We start from the raw sequence: 17,154 nt of genomic DNA, 5'->3' as shown, positions 1-17,154 counted from the left end.
CTCTTCTGCACTTGGTTATGTATATTTAAGACATATCTCCCTCCTGGCATGATTTGCAACACAATAATGGAGCAATGTTGAGAAACCCATGCTATTGCCCTCAACTTAAATTCCCAGAATTGTCAATCTGGCAGCTGTCACAGTAAAACATTTACATAATTTTTAAATTACAGACAATTATACAAAACTTTTCTCCATCAAAGGATTGGTTTCCTTCCCCACCCTTCCCCTGAAGTCAATAGAAAAATGTTCTTTCTAGACAGTGGGAAAAAAGTGCCTTGGTTATTCTTACAGAAGAGCACTGTATGCTTGAAATCATATTTTTGCTTTTACCTAGTACCATGATATTTGAGAAAGTATGTTAGTAATGAGGATGCTATAAATAGTGGCTATGAAGTCTTTGATGGTAAGCACAGCTCAGGCAGAGCATACATTATGACTATTTATGGAATGCTAAGAAATAAACAGGCGAGGATGGCTTTCTGGTTTTGTAAAACTGTAGACTCCCATGACTTGGAGTTAATTATTAATCCATTTTTCCTTTTTTTGTTCGGATGAGAAAAAAATCAGCATTCTTCTAAATGATTGAAAATTGTAATTGTCAGTTAAGGAAACAGTTTCTCTCTTGTCTCTCTTTTCTTGCCGTCATCCCTTCAGCTATATGAGAATTACATTTTTTACAGCTGTTAGAATGAAACAACACAGGATTGCTCTTATCTGTCCCCGGTGCTGTGAATTTTTTAGCCAAATCACAGACAGATGCATAGATGAATATGATGCAAGTATGAATGACTTGCCAGTGGTTTCATTTCAGATGGCAAGGTAAGCCTGAGTGTGTATGTGTATATAATGTACAATGTTTGTGTGCAGGCCCATGTACTCACTCGTGCTGTGACTGGTGTTTGGCCAGCAATGTGAGACAAAGTGAGAGAGAGAGAGAGAGAACGTTTTTGTATGTTTTTGACAATTATTCACAAAAGCGTTTAGCTGTAAAAAGCTAAATCCAAATGTTTTTTCTTTTGCTAAAGCAGCTGTTCATGTGGGGAAAAAAATTTTGAAAAAAAGGAAAACAGACAAACCCAGCAACTCTTCTTTGATTTTACTGCAGGATACATGCTCGGCTGCTCCTCTGGCGATGCCCACAGTGCCGTGGAGCAGTGGACCTTGCCCCTTTTTGTAGTTAACTGGTGAAAAAGACTGCATCTGCTTATTTTCAAGCATTAATACAGCTAAAGGAATAAGACATCAGAGGCCTGCAAATGAGAAGGTCTTTTTAAATTTACAAAGCATTTGCTCCTGAATCCACCTCAGTCAGTTTGGGGAAAGCGCTTTTGGCACCAAGTCACCCTTCAGGGAAAGACTGATAATGATCACTAGAGACATACTACGGGCTCCTGCCTCACTCACTTCAAAGGCCTTCTCTCTTAATCAACATTAAATCATCATTTTGCCTTGGATATAGGGACAGCTGTACACAATCTATTTGTTTTAAAACAGATTAGGAATGGGTTCTCTGCCAGAGTATAAGCTGCATGATAAATGTACTTTAAAGCCATAACTAGGAAAAAACACTGCTCCCTTCGTTAGTTGGATTCCAGTACTAGCTGAGAACTCACATTGCCCCAGGACTGGACCCTTTGGTTGTTTGGCTGTCCCCAAGAACACTCAATATGACTATTTTGAAATGTCACAATTAAAAAAAATCCAGTGTCTGTTGATCTTAGCTGTGTCTTCTGGTGAATTTTCCATGAAAAGCAATAGTCACAGGAGTAGTATAAGATTGTCTAGGTCTGCTTTCTTCTTCCTTTTTTAAAGTCTCAGAGTTAAAACCCCTATTTCATCCAGTGACAGTCTCACAAGGTGACAACAAAGGCCTTTTATTACCCAATTAAAAGTTGATGGCCAGATAGTTGTTAAATAATTAAGTAAAGGCCCTAAATTACAGGGGGAAAAAAAATCACTTCTCTTTATCCATGCTGGAGATATTTTTGTATGGTTGCTAAACATCTCTCTATAAGCTGTTTTTCTTGCACAATACAAATGCACTGGTATGTGCAAAATTTAAAAGAAAAGTCTAGCAACTAGCCATATTTCCAGAATAGGACATTATGTACTGAAAAACAGTGGTTCCCAAAAAAGATTTGGGAGTCAAAATGAGTACAAAAAAAATATTCTGAGAACAACAATGTGATGAAATGAACTACTCAATTTTTTCACGTGTAGAGACAATATTGATCATGGAAGACTGAAATGCGTCCTAATTTCCACTTTAAAAATATGTATTAAAAATTAAAATATAAAAGTATTACAAAGAATATGTCCCACAATGAGAAACTTATAATGTTCAATCTGTATTATTAAAAAAAAACCAACAACAACAACAAAAAAAAAAAAAAAAAAAAAAAGAAAAAGATTGGCAGGCAAAGTGGTTGTATGAACAGGTACCTTCTGCATTTGTTTGTTTTCTTGCTGTGCTTAAGCCAAAACCAGTCAACTTTTTGGGGGCTGTATCCCAATTAAAAACATTAGCTGCTTTAATTCAAATTGCACTCCACTCAGAAGAAGCTGAGTGAAATGCAATGCCTTCCAAAATAGGAGTTATATAGCTGGACAGGATGAGCTAACATCTCATCTTGTGCTCAAGCTTTTCATACATGTCCTTGGTTCAAGTACAGGCAGCGCTGCATGGCATTTTCAAGCATCTGCCTTAGCTGACCATGAATCATAGGCCTCTGCATGTGAATTTCTGTGCAGTGGATGTCACCGGGTACACAAAGAGAGCATACGCAAGGGATTGGGACTGTTGTTTCTACTCAGAATGACAATAATTCCTATCTATTTGTTTGGACACTTTTCTCAAGACAGGAAAATAAATTACAAAAAAACAAAGTTCAGATTATTTGCATTTTTATGATAAATCACAATTTTGCCTTAAGCATTCTTCTCTCTTTAAATACTCAAGACACAGAATGAATGTTTGTTCTTGATACTCTTATGACCAAATTCAGAGTATTCTACTCTAAAAGAAGTCTGATTGTTATTTCTGTTTTTATATCCAATTTTATATATATATATATATATATATATATATATATATATATATATATAAAATTAAAAATATATATTTATTTATATATGGATGTTCTATTTTATGATAAAGATAATTGAAGATGAGGAAGTTTGCCAGAGAACTGGAACCCAGTGTAGCAAGGCAGATATTACCACTGACTTGTTTCCACACTGTGTTTATCACATGGTGAACAGGGAGTAAATGAGAAATGCACCCTAGCTTCTTTATGTTGATGCTGTCATAAAGAATATTAGACTTCCAAGAAGCTACAGACAGGCATGGGAATAAAGGAAGAAGGAAAGGCAACTAGATAAATTTTAGCTAGCAAGCAGTAGAGGGAATCAGCTAAGCAAAGGGAGATGGGGATATTAATTCAGTAAAAACTGGGTAAATTTTTGCAAAAAAAAATTAAAGATTAAGAGGGGAAAATCCTAGTAACATGGAGCAGAAGAAAACACGCCACATGTGGAAAAAACTGCCTCCTATCTAGAAAAGGGCTTCACTCAGTAGAGCAGAGCAAGAGTATTCTGTTGAATAAAGAGAGGCCTGTTACTGTCCTGCCAGAGAACCTATTTTTCAGTGGATGAGAATGCACCAGATCATCAAGCTAGTGAGCAGGATGCGAGGAAGGAAAAGCCATATAAAATGAATCTTATGCATTTGAAAAACAACAGAATGCAAATCAAGGCAACATAAATTATAGAGAGGGAGTGAAAGTTACTCCAGGGGTTTTATCCCCTGCCCCCACAGGATACAAGCTATTTCCTTTGAGTTTGCAATAGTAATTTCAAAATGCTACTCCTGGCACTGTCTGAGCCACATGTATTTTCAGCACTTGGCAAGAAGACATTTAGAAGATAGAGGTTGTTCCTTTACTTGGGAAAGGGAATTCAACTTCTTGCACTGTGACAGTAAATAATACGTTTCTCCACCAAGGTCACCACTGCACAGACAACAGTAAATTTGGCATTTCCTAATTTTTTGCTCCTTGACTTTACTACCTAAATAGCTTTTTCTCTTCACTGAGTGGTTGTCCACATGGAGTCCATTTTTATTGTGCGTGTGCTCATGGCTAGCTCAGGCACAGGGAGCACGTACAGTCCAAGAATGGACTACATGTGCATAACACATTTCAAAGAAGTACAGTTCCTGAGAGGTAAATAACTCCTTACCAGTGGAAATATTGACTAAATTAAGAGGGGAATGTCTGACAATTGCCAATGCAAATTACTAATCTTTTATAATGTATACTAGATAGACAGGGCTCTGATTTCTCAACAAATGTTCACAACTGAGTAATTCCACAAAGTAATTTGAGACAATTAGTAATTTGACAGGACTGAAGAGTTATGTCCCTTTGTAAAGCACATCAGACTGATTAAATGTTCCAAAATTAATTTCCAACAATGTTAATTTCCAGCAATTTCCAAAGTATGTTATAATTCTCAGATAACTATATCCTATGTTATATAAAAATGCTAAATGGTGTTCATAATTAACAATAATGATGAGGCAAAGGCTATGGCTTTCATTTATGAAGGCAGTTATAGGACATAGGAATAGCCATTCTGGATTAGATCTAAGCCTGTGCTTGTAACAATGACCAGTAGCAGATGTTACAGGAATAAAAGAAAGACATGGCAACCCCTCCTTTCCTGTGCAATCAGACACTGTAAGTCTATACCACCAGGCTTTCCTGTGAAAGGGCACATATGCAAGAAGGTAGCAACTGGCCCATATTTACCTGCTTATTTACAGAATTCTGTTTTCCAGAATTCTCTTTGATGCTGCGAAAGACTGCAGTCCCTTGCCAGAAGACAAAAGGAGTTTTTATATATCACTGATATTTTCTGAGCAAATAATATAATCCTCCTCAGAGAAGCTATGGCATGCTGAATGCCAAGATCAAGCAAACTACCCAAAGTGTAAATCTGAATTTATTCCTTTATATCTAGTGAACCTGCTGAGGTTGCTGTGCTCAGTGTTAGGGCGTAAAACTCACTGACCCACCTCAATAACTGATTCTTATTGAACAGGCAAATTGCAACTTTGATTTTCAGTTTAATCTAGTGTTAAAGGTAAAAGTAAAACTCAATTTGAGAAAGACAAACCCATTCAATTTTGTGTATTTTTAATCACTGAGTAAATTAATTTCTTTCTTGTGGGAAGAGACACTTGTGTTAGCTATAGTTGGACGTAAGAAATATGGTTTTAGTAGTTTATGTATTTCCGGTCTCGCTTTGTGAGTAGCTATAATTTTGAAAAATTGGTAAACTTAAAAGAATTCAGATTGATAGTTTCACTTTCAAGTAGTGACCAGTGTACATCAACATGCAGTATCACATAGTTTGGAAACTCAAATATATACCTGACAGATACAAATAAGACAAAGGGAGGAATCTAAATCATGGCTAAACTGTATCTGGTTTGGATCTTGTTGTTCTTTTTAAGATCTGATTAAGAGACTCTGAGCAGGCAGGTTTGCTTATAGGAAGCTATTCTGCAAATTATAATGGGGAGGTCAGAGTCTCAGACTGTCATGAAGTTGCGTGAATTCATTGTTGTATCTGGGCACCAACTTAGAGACAATGTCAGGACTTGTGTGGAAGTAAAGTGAATTGATGTTGCAGTCTTTTGGCTTATGTACCTCTCTAGATGAGAAAGGGTTAAGCATGAGTTAGGGATGGATGTGAAAATATATGGGTGAAGTAGGAAAAAAAAAACCTCTCTGCTTGAGCCACTCCATCTGTTCCCTTAATTCAGTGGCAGACCTTGATCGGACCCTGGGATCCGCTAGTTCCACACTTCATACAGCTTCTCTCTGTAAATTAAGTTGTTGGCCTATGTTACTGAGGGTTTAGGAAGGTGAGTGATGACCTTGGTTTGAGTATGTTTGTATAGAAACATGTCACTGTAGGGTGATGTCTTTCCTCCAGGGACATAGGGCCCAATACTAACCATTTGTTAAGAAAATACCAAAGCTAAACATATCCAGTGTATGAAAGGATCCAACACCCTTGCCAAGTGTAACTTACACTCATCTTTGAAACATCAATGTACACAGTATTTTAAAGGTTATTTTTAGCACTTGTCTTTTAAACTGCTTCCCATCTGATGTTAACATCTTGCAACTTTCAAACTAATATGAGTTATTTTTATTATTAAAATGGGAAATGTCTTTAATATAGTGTATTATGACAATATGTTTAATATATATTTTTAAAAGGAGATATAAAATAGTATTTATTCTCAAGAATCAGGACACATAATTCCAGAGAAGTACCACAATGCTTTCAAGTTCTGTGTTTCTTTATATAGCTAAGATTAAAAGTAAAACTTTAATGACAATATAGTTCTCCTTTATTCCTGCTTCCCTGTAGTATTATCCCAGCAGTGATCTACTTTCCTAAGTCTGATGCATGCCTGTTGTTGTTTGGAGAATCAGTTGTGGTTATTCAATTTTCTGAGAAAGTCCTGTTAAATCATGTGAGTTCTCTTACAGCATTTATTTTATAGTAAATAAATAGTAGAAATTATAGAAATAGTAATGTAAGGAGTTCAGTCAAATCAGTAATTTTCTTTAGCTTGTGAAGTACATTGGAAAACGTGAAGTACACTGGAAAACACGAAGACAGAAATTCAGATTAGAACTACAGTTTTCAAGCCAGGTAGTCTTAAACCCAAATTCCTAAATGTGGTTTTTGACTTGAACTTTAGGCATCTGAGCTTGAAAGTGTTGGCCTTGTTTCATATTCCTATTGAGGATTGATTAATGTACAGTCAGGATGTTTTTCCATACAGCCAGCCTCTAAACGTTACCTTTCTAAAGTTCAGTTCATACTTACTTGATATATCTTTAAATAATTCACCTTCTATCCCTACACTTTTAAAATATTTCAGAATATTTCAGTTTGTGAAACTGTTGTGAAACTGATGATCTGGTGCTAAAGCTTCTCTGGGGTATGAGGGGTAGCTGGAGCAGGGGACAGCCTTTGTTTAAACAGAAAAGGATGAAATTTTAGCCCCGTCAGAGTCAGTGAAAGCTTTGCTGCTGGCTTCCACATGGCCTGGATTTTACCCAGGTATCCACCTTTGGTCTCAAGTGATGTAAATCAAGCATGACTGCACCAAAGACTGTGAGGATGCAAAATTCAAGACTTGTATGTGAAGGGATATCAGGCCAAAAACAGCCAGAAGAACTATGAAAAGCTGGTCAAAGGAAAGTATCTGTATTAGATGAGGGTGTACTTTAACATTTTCTCCTCTCCAAAACTTTCTCAAAAAGTATTTTTCAGGAAATACATTCTACCACTATGTGAAACCATTCTTAATGGGTACATCATCAAAAATAAATGATAAGAATGCTGTATATGTGGGATTTTAGCTTTTCCACAATAGCTAAAGTAGTTACCTAAAACTGATGATGAACTATTTCTAAATGTCTGCTTTCCTTCACAGGTAAACAACCTTTTTGTCATAGCTGAACTTCTATAAGTTCCCAAGTCTTGCTCACTCCAAAATAAACAGAAAACCAAAAACATGTTTTAGTTGTTCTTCTATTGCAACTGTGCCATTCTATTTAAAGAACTGTATTAGATAGGAATGACAACGTAAAGAATGCACTCAAGCTCTTTAGCTGAAAATAATCTTTATTTACAATAGGTTTTGGATAATTTTTTTGGAAGCTGTCATTCCATTACTTTTCACATAAATCAAAACAGAAAAGAAATGTGTTTGAGAAGAAGTGGGAACTAAAGGTCATATCATTCAAGAAAAGGCATATACTTTATTTGGGCCAGCCCTGAAGAACAGAATGAAAGATTGAACAGATATCTGGAGAAATGTTCTGAATGTTTTCTGGGTGAGAAATAAATTAATAAATTAATAAACTTTAAAATAGAATAAAATGTTAAGTGCATTTTGTTTTATACTGAGTGCAAAGAAGAACATAACAAACCTTTTTAAGAGCAGCCAGGATATTATTCCAAGAATAACTTCAAGAGATGCAAAAGCAGGGTTAGAGGGCATTAAGCAAAACGCTCTTCAGGAGATGGGTGAAAACCACCTGTACCCCTCTCCTTCCAGAACACATCTCCCTTTTATGACAACTTTCAGACTCTAATGGAAAGGAACCAAAACCTTTAAGACCCTCTAAACAGCAAAGAGTTCTCTAAATTTAAATTTCTAAATTTAAAGAGAAGGGCACACCAGGGGGTCCTATGAAATCCATAGTGCTGTCAGCCAAACTCCAGGGATGTGTGCTGGAGCTGGCTACCAGCTTGATCTTAGTTTTAATTGACACGATGGGCTGTGAGTTGCAGCAGTGGAGAAGGGGGGCTCTGCTGAGGAAGGTTTGCTTTCAAGCAGAAAAGGAGGTGGGTAGGTGAGGCAGTCACCTCTGAAACTCCCTCAGCTTGTGGTATCAAAACCTATAGACTGGGAATCTTGCTCTACTTAGCTGGTCAGAGCTCAGATTTCAGTATCCTTCTCTATCCTACCTCCTGTGAGCTAGTTCACTTTAGCAAAAGGTTTTGTTAGCTTTTCTTTATCAGCAAGAAAACATATACAGGAGTCTCCCACAAATTAGAAAGTTCCTCACCATTTGGGTGAGCAGAAAATGCAATAACCTGGGTAAAAATTGATAAAATTGGATGTTGGAAGATGTGCTGGATCTGCAAACACTATGACAAAACCTTCTGTTCATGAGGGACTATTCAAGTACCCATTCACCATCCCTACCTGCGGAAGGAAGGTACTTCCTAACCTGAGATCACTCCAGTTGTCACAGAGATGAAACATCTTTGCATGATGGTTGGAGAACAGCTGCTCCTTCTGCTTCTCTGTTTCTTGCTCTGTTTCCTGCCATTGCTTTTTTTCCTGCCATTCTGGGGAAGAATGAATTCCTACCGGGACAGTGATTAAATATGAAACAATGAAGAACTACTTGAATTTATTTCCCCCTACCCCAATTTCTCCAAGAGCTCTGGTAGAGAACAAAGTGAATGCAGCAAATGAGATAATAGGCTCTACATTTTGAAGCATTTTGAAAAGAGATGCTACTATAAAAGGTCAGCAGTATCCTGCTCCTCTTTTTTCTTTCTTTGAGTTGTGGATCGGGCATAATTATGAGATATTTTTAACAATATGTTAGCTGATCTCAGTTTAAGAACCAGAAGCTTCCTTTCCTTAGGGTCAGTTACTTTGTGCTCCCAGACAGAGGAGAGGATCATGGGCTGAACAAAGGCTGTTTATAGGTGACACTTTAAGTGAATTTACAAGCTTGTTTGAAGACTTCAATGAGTTCTTGTCTACAAGAGCTCCTTGTGTGGCTTGTCGTCCACTTGTCAGATATGTGTATTTTTAAGCTGATTGATGCAAATCTGAGAAAATATTGGTTTCATGGGGTTTTGCTACTCTTTGTCTCGATAACCTATCAGTAATACAACATTTCTAGCATTTAATTTATTATTATTTTCATCACTTGTACGGTAACTTTGATGAATAATTTTTTTGCCTTGGTTAAAACCAGCATCCCTAGATGTATATTTCCATAACCACAAGACCTGAGCAACCAGGGGGACTAAACAAAAATAGAAGTGGCAGGAAGGATATGTAAAACATTTTCTTGCATTCTGTTTATTAATGCTAAATGTAGAAAATTACAAGAAAAATTAGTTATACCCTGAACACTTCAGACTTTATTTAAATATTTGGAAACAAAATGGTATACCTATGCTTACTGCATCCTTTTACCTATTTTTGTTAGGTAAGTATGACGCACTCAATTATGTGACCTTCAGAGCCTCCCTAGAATTAACTGTTCTGGTAAAGAATAAAAAGTGTATGACTGTACCACTTGAGGGTAGGGAAATAATGGTTTCAAATTTTAAACCAGATTTTCTTCAAAGGTATATTTTTAGTCATAATTTTAAGTGAAAGTCTGCAGATGTCAGGCAGTGTTCAAGTGTAGATCTATGAATATATTTCTATTTTGCTATGAGTTTAATTTTGCTTCTCAATGTTCCAAAGCTGTAGGCAAAAATATTAATAAAATATGTATTTCTATTTAAAATAAATGGCACTGTAAACAGAACACAGGCTGAACTTTCAAAATCCAGATTTGGACTCAATTTTTTCAATAGTTGATAATTTATATTTTTTTAATCCCCTTTAGAGATTAATTTAGTGTGTGAAATTCTGGCACAATTGACACCTGAGCTTGTCACATCATTTTCCCTGACTGGAATGTTTGGATTTGTGCTCTGATGAACTTGTTCTGTAAGAAATTATAAGAATGTTTCCTGGCAGGCTGAGTTTTTCCACAGTGCATTTATTTTCTTGGAGATAATTTGTTGTGTCTGTTAGGACTCATTTAAGAAAACCCTCCAGCAGCAGAGTACCTAAAGAGCAGTTACTTTTCAGCTTTTCTCCTTTAAAATTTAATTCAAGCTGAATTTTAGTTTTATTACCCTTTCCCTTCCCTTATGGCAGTCCCCTGGAGAAATGCTGGCATCCAGGGATGTTAACAAGTAACATAACCCCAAGGTCCCACCGCTGCAAAGCAAAGGGAGACGCAGCAGAGGGGAAAGAGTGAGAGCTGGGGAGCAAAGGGGTTTGGAGGGACAGAAATCTAATCAGCCTCCTCTAAATTTCTTTTTTATGTCTTATGGCACTACATACACAGATCCCCCCCTCCTCCTTGAAACAGGGAGGAAGAAAAAGGCTAAATCAAGAGCACCGGTGGTCATCACTGAAAAGAAAGCAGCGCTGGTCCTGCCCATGCAGCCCTGGCACTTTGGGGAATCAGTTTCAGTGCTCAGCTGAACACTGTGATAATGGCAAGGAAGAGTTCACTGCAGGAGGTTTTGTTGTCCATACAGAAACAAATCTTGAAAATTATATACAAGAGCAACACTGAAGAGATGCTCAGATTGAAAAATCTAGGCTTCTAACACCAAAAATCTAACAAAAAATTCATAGACTTATTTTTTTTTTTTGCAGTCTGGACTCTGCAATCCTAATTCTGTTATGATATGCATGAGCATTAAGATGTGAGTTTTAGCTTTGCTAAAGCACAAGTTTTGAAAATTACTAGTGCGACATTTTTAGTATAGTAGTGAGGTGCACACATACAAACAAGGAACTTTCCAGCACAGACACACTTGTACTGAATTTGAAACAATGATATCTTAATTCAAGATACTTTTTGAAATGAAACTTCAGAACTAATTTGGAGGATAATTTTCTTAATTCTCCTGTAAGGATCACCAAGATTTTAGAACTTGAGAAAAAAAAGTATGTGATACAATCAGAAGATAAGCCAATAGTAGTTTAAGCCCGATAATTCTTTCCAAATTGAGAAGATAATAATTTCAGCCATCAGACTTCTATAGTGATGGCAGAGTGAAGAATTTATTAAGCACAACTGAAATTATCACAAACTTTTCAATAATGCTGAAATCATAATTGAAAACATTTCTTTTACTGCATGACATGTTCAATAATGATCTTGGGAGAAAATATGAAGATAAGTAGGAGAAATTAATATAATACAGGGATAAATCACTTATTTCCTTTTAATCCCACAGAAAATTGTACTAAAATCGTTGGGTGTTTAATGACCAGTATGAAATTTTGTTTGCTTCTTTTCGATTCAACACTTTCTCAGCTGCAATTAACAGCTCTTGGATAGCACAAAAACTGGGAGGAGGAGTAGTTTGTTTGGGGGGTTTCTATTGCCACCTAGTGGCTCCCGCGCCCTTCCCATGCCCTGTGCGCTGGCCCGGGCTCCTGAAAGCTTCTCAGCTGTAAGGAGCAAATGCTTTCGTTAGCTGACAGGAGAGAGAGGTGCAGTTCTTTAAACTTTTTTAGACATAACAAAAAGGAAAGCTTGAATTTAAATTTCCTCATTATATGGACAAAAAAAAAAAAAAAAAAAAAAGAAGAAAAAATTCTTTGAGTAACTAAGATATCCCCCAGCTGACATAAATTAAGAACCATACAGTAACTTAGTAATGAACACGACTTTGAAAAAGAGAAGTTTATACAAGTGTGCTTTTTGTTGTTGCTGTTTTTTGAAACAGATTATATAGATTTGATTTGCTTCTGTCTTGCCTGAGTTTTAGTCTCCTTCATGAAGGTCTCGCTGATTTCTGTTTAACTGATACATTTTTATCTCTGGAGCAAAACCTACTTATACTCTTCTATAAAGAAATAGAACTCCATGTTGGTCGTGACAGGGTGTGTTGAGATAAGCTGTAAGAAACATAAAGTCTTCAGTTCTCTTTACTTTTTGTTGATAATGGTAAATATAAAAATTTTATGGTCTTTCACCCCTGCATGCTGACATCTGAGAGTTAAAATAGAAACGAGTAAGAGTCTTACTGCCTCATACTTATGCCACCATAAAGTCTGTGGTTTCCCTGAAGCCAGTGGAGGTACTCATGTCAATGGAGGTAAGACTTGCTGCAAATTAAATTAGATTGAAACCCGCAAACCTGAATAAAGTCCAGAAGCTTTTCATTGTACCTGGTCTCATGTGGATAGTACAGTACTGTAATGTAGATTATAATACATAACACCTGTATGTAAGAGCTCCTTGTATCAGAGTTTCACTTCTTCATGAAACAGTTTTTCAAAATATACTTCCTCTTGTATTAAAAACTTTCCTCCATAAAAAGTTGCAATTTTTTTTTATTTCACTATACACTAAAAAAAAGTGATTTTATTTCTTGAAAGTTCTATTTTAATGACAAATAAAAATCATAGGGATTAGTTTTTGCCTTCACTCCTTCAACAGAAATAGTGTGTTCTGAGTGATAACCACTCCTCCTTTTAAAATAAACCACACATTTTGCCTTGGCAGACACTCAGCTCTAGAAGACTTATCTGCTTGTAAAGTTTTCCTTTGCATACGTGGTCACTCAGTTTAAACACATTTTAAAAGTATGGAGCAAACTACAGAATGGAAAAAGTGTGAAGGCTTTGATATATACTCTATTTTTACTCCTTGAATATGCAGCTAACTCTCTCTTTTCTGGTGAATTATTCATTCCCCTGGACTTGGTATGTCTTTCAGTCACAAGAACTGCCCATCTCATACTTTGACTTCCTACAAATGGAAGCTTTTCTGAATATTTTTAATGCACAAATTGGCTGGGAACAGGACTCCTAGGAGCCTGACATGGAACTTGGAGACACGCATTAATTTTCACGCTCAGGCAGAGCCTCCCTCTGTAACCTTGACCAGGTCACTTAGGCTCAGATTTTCAACACCTTTAAAGCACTTTAAAAGGTACTTTTAAAATACTCTTCTGCCTCAGTTGCCCACCTACAAAATAGCCTGCTCCTCTGTGGCACCTGTATTCCCTGTCTTGTGCTTGTTTGTGGAGGGTATTTAGGAAGAGCAAAGCACTTACCTGGCTTATGTCTCTGCAAATCCCTCGGAAAGACTGAAACTTGTTGGAGCTTCAGCCTGTCCTCCCACAAGAGGATCTACCTCAGTTAAGTTGAGGAGGCCCCGTGCTGGGTTTAGGCTTTGAGTCACTGCCACGTTTCAAGCAGTAAAATAGAACAGGAAACCAATGTGAGTGGTCATTCTTCAAACTGAGTGTGGCTTACTCACACTGAAACTTTTAATTGCAGAATGAGCAATTGCAATGATTCTACCCTAAAAAATGAACCCAGGTGATGGAAGAGACAGTACACTCCAGGGAATCTTGCAGGGCTGTCTGCCAGTCCTGCACCCATTCTTGCTCGGCAGCTGCAGGACAGGAGCTAAGCTGATGTCCCTAGGAACAGCAACATCTCCAGCAATTCCTCAGGGAAAGTAGAGCCAGTAAGAGCCACCAGTGGGTTGCAATTCCAGGTTTCTTATTTAAATGCAATTGACCTATCTTCCTAGATATATGTGTATTTACATAAACATTTATATAAGGAAAAGGTTGTCAAAATTCACGGTTCACAGGGAAAATTTTCAACGTTCTCTTGCATTATTTCTTCAAGTGTTTCAAAGTTCATCACTCCAGTACAATTTAGTAAGAAAATACATTTCATATCAGATTTTTGCATATTGCTCCCTTTTTTTTTATTCACACTAGAGGCATTTTTTTCTGCTGAATGTCCTGCTTATGCTAATGCAACAACCATCTTTGAAATACACTCTAAGTGGTTTATTTGTATAATATTTCAGTTATTTTTCTGAGTAAATTTAAACTCTGGGGTTTTTTGTTTGGTTGGTTGACTGTTTTTGGGGGAGGGTTTCTGATTATTTTCTTTTTTAATGGGAAACATAGGTTCCAAACACTAGGGTATTTTTTCTCAATTAACACAAGAAAAAGCCTTTTTCAAGCCTTTAAACTCATCTGTTGTGCTTCAATATGGTGAAAAGTAAAAATACCTTAGTTTTAGGAGTGGTGGCAGCCAAATGAAAAATTTCCCTGGTTAAAGACAAGAATCAATGGAAATGTGAAGTTATTGTTACAGCTCAGTCATGTGTTATGTTTCCCAAGTGCTCGGCGCTGCCAGATTAAACTGCGCTTTACATGATTAGGCACTTGTGCCAGGTAACTGGTATCCTGCTCCCACAGAGCAGTCACACTCCAGACAGATGTAAACTTTCCATGTGCTACCATTGGAATGACTCTGTTTAAGCCACAGCAGCCTAAGAAAAATTTCTGTAAGGACATAACCTAGAAAAGCTCGACAGCTCACTGATGGGGTGAGAAGGTCACAGGGAAATGCTGGTCACTTGGATGCCTGAGATTGTAAATATCTTTCTGAAACGTTAGGATGTTTTGTGTGTCTGCAGCGAGTGAGCAAAAAGGAGAATGAGGCATGTGGGAAAAGATTGAGAAGTCTGAGATACTGAGAAGTAAGTGCTTCTAGTTGCTCTCCAACAGGCTCAGTGATTGATGATGGGTTTTTGTGAGTCTCTGGGTTGCAATGGGTATAGATACTCAGCACCACAGCCCTCTGGGTGAGCTCAGGCAAGTTCAGGAGTTGTGCCTCTCTGCACAGCAACATGATTGGCTCCTCTGCAGGTCCTCACCAGACACCCTTTCTGCAGTAACCATACCATGTTGTGTGCAGCAATTTTCTTCACGGTTTAGGATATTCTAGAAAATGAGAAAGACTATTTTACTTAACAAAAATAGACGTGGTGTTGGAATTTTATTTCTTTTCTATCATTTTAGAAGTTAAAATTCAGCTTCTAAAAACAGCAGCTTCTAAGATGCTTGTGCTACCAAATGGCAGTGTGTAGTTTATCTCCTAGGTAGCTCTGGGGAGCACAGTGTTTCTGCAGTTCATTTGGGTTCTGCCTGGGATAGCCCCTGCTCAAAAGAGATATTGAGAGGAAGATGAAGAGGAGGATCTGCTGCCTCACCACCCTGAGACCTGCTCGTTGTCCTCACTATGACCCAGGGAATGGACAAATAATTGTTATCCACCATCACACCTTCTCTCAGTACTGATGTAAAAGGACATGTAGTCTCCCATCCTGCAAAGTGCATAATCTAAGTGAGTAGGCAGGTGAGTAACCCCTTTCCTCCTTGGTGAGGCAAAGCATGCATTTAAATCCTATGAAAGCCTGTTGGACTTAAACACATACTTAAAGTTTGGTGAAGTTGAAAGACAGAGGTGGAGCTGAAGTGCAGAAGTGGAAAATGAAACTGAAGAAATGGAACTCTGCCTGCTGGTTTAACAAAAGGCTGACTGTGTGCTCACTGTGTGTGGATTCTAGCTGCAGTGTTTTACTTACACAAATGTCCTGCTACAGACAGCTAATATCTGTAAAAAGATTGCCATGCTTTGCAAGTAGATTAGGATTTGGTTAGATCCTAATTGCCTTCATTAGCCAGATGATTTGCCAAAGTTACATGCTAGGCACAAGAATGTGTTTTTGCTTCTACAAATTTTGGGCCCTCCACAAGTATTTGACAGAGAGAGAAATGTCAGTCTATTCTGAAGACAGTTTGCATTTGGAATACAAATTTTCTGGAAACTCATCTCCAGGTAAATAAACTTTGTTAAAAAAAGCTCTCAAGCACTAAGTTTTAGAAGGAAAGTGAAGTGAAATCCCGCACTGAGTGAAGAGATGTGTTATGGATTTTTTAAAAATTATATTTTCTTAGGTGAAAAAAGTATTACACATCAAAAACCCCCAAAACCAACACCACTGCTGATTTTTCACTAGTGGATGATTCTGAAACCCACTCTGGGAACAGCAAGTCAAGCTGCAGAGGTGAGGGAAAAAAAGCACCATTGCTATCAGGCCCCCCGGGTTCTGTACTGCTTTGCTCTCTGATGACACACAGTTCATTTCCTGACCTCTGGAGAGATGACAGGGATAAAAAAAGAAAGGAAGAAAGCAACTCTTAATGCTAAGGAACGAACATGGAGTTCAACTTGAAATATAGGGAAGAGAGTCTTTCAAAAGTTGTAGCTGTATTTAGCATCAGAGTTCATGAGATCCACATGTCCCATCTTCTTTTTCTACAAATCCCAGAGGGGAAAAATAACCATTTATTCTGATAGCATGGAAGGAAAAAAAATGTCTGTTCATCAATTTCCCCTTTTTTTTAAGAGATAACCACTGACTCTACCCGTATGTTATCTTTATCCTGAGGCAGCAAATTTATCATAATTTATTCTGGTATATTCTAAATTTACCATGTTGATTACCACTGTATAAACAATGTCTGGCATTTGCCTCAGCCAAAGAATTGAGGCTGGCGCTGATTTGGAGTAGAGATCTGTGGAAGAGCTTCAATTTACTGAAGTGGCTGTAATATCAGTACAAACACCAGAGATAGATAGCTGAGGATATGGTGGTTTTAAAAGGAAAAAAAGTAAGGATTCTTCTCCTGTGTGATGCTAATGAGCCACTTACTGAAATGAATCTGTTTGGAGAGGGAAGTCTGAATGACACAAGGTTAAAAAACGTTAGAAAGTGGTCTGCAGGAACAGCTGACTGGACTCCATCATGGAAAAGCTGCTCAGCTGCTCTTAATTCTTCTTAGGTATCAGTGGACAAGGGTTGAGAAAATCTTTATGTAATTACTGCATACAAAAACAAGTAACAT

This window comes from Motacilla alba, chromosome 4, assembly GCF_015832195.1.
Source record: "Motacilla alba alba isolate MOTALB_02 chromosome 4, Motacilla_alba_V1.0_pri, whole genome shotgun sequence".
NCBI classification, from domain to species: domain Eukaryota; kingdom Metazoa; phylum Chordata; class Aves; order Passeriformes; family Motacillidae; genus Motacilla; species Motacilla alba.
Note: the sequence above shows the minus strand (reverse complement) of the source record.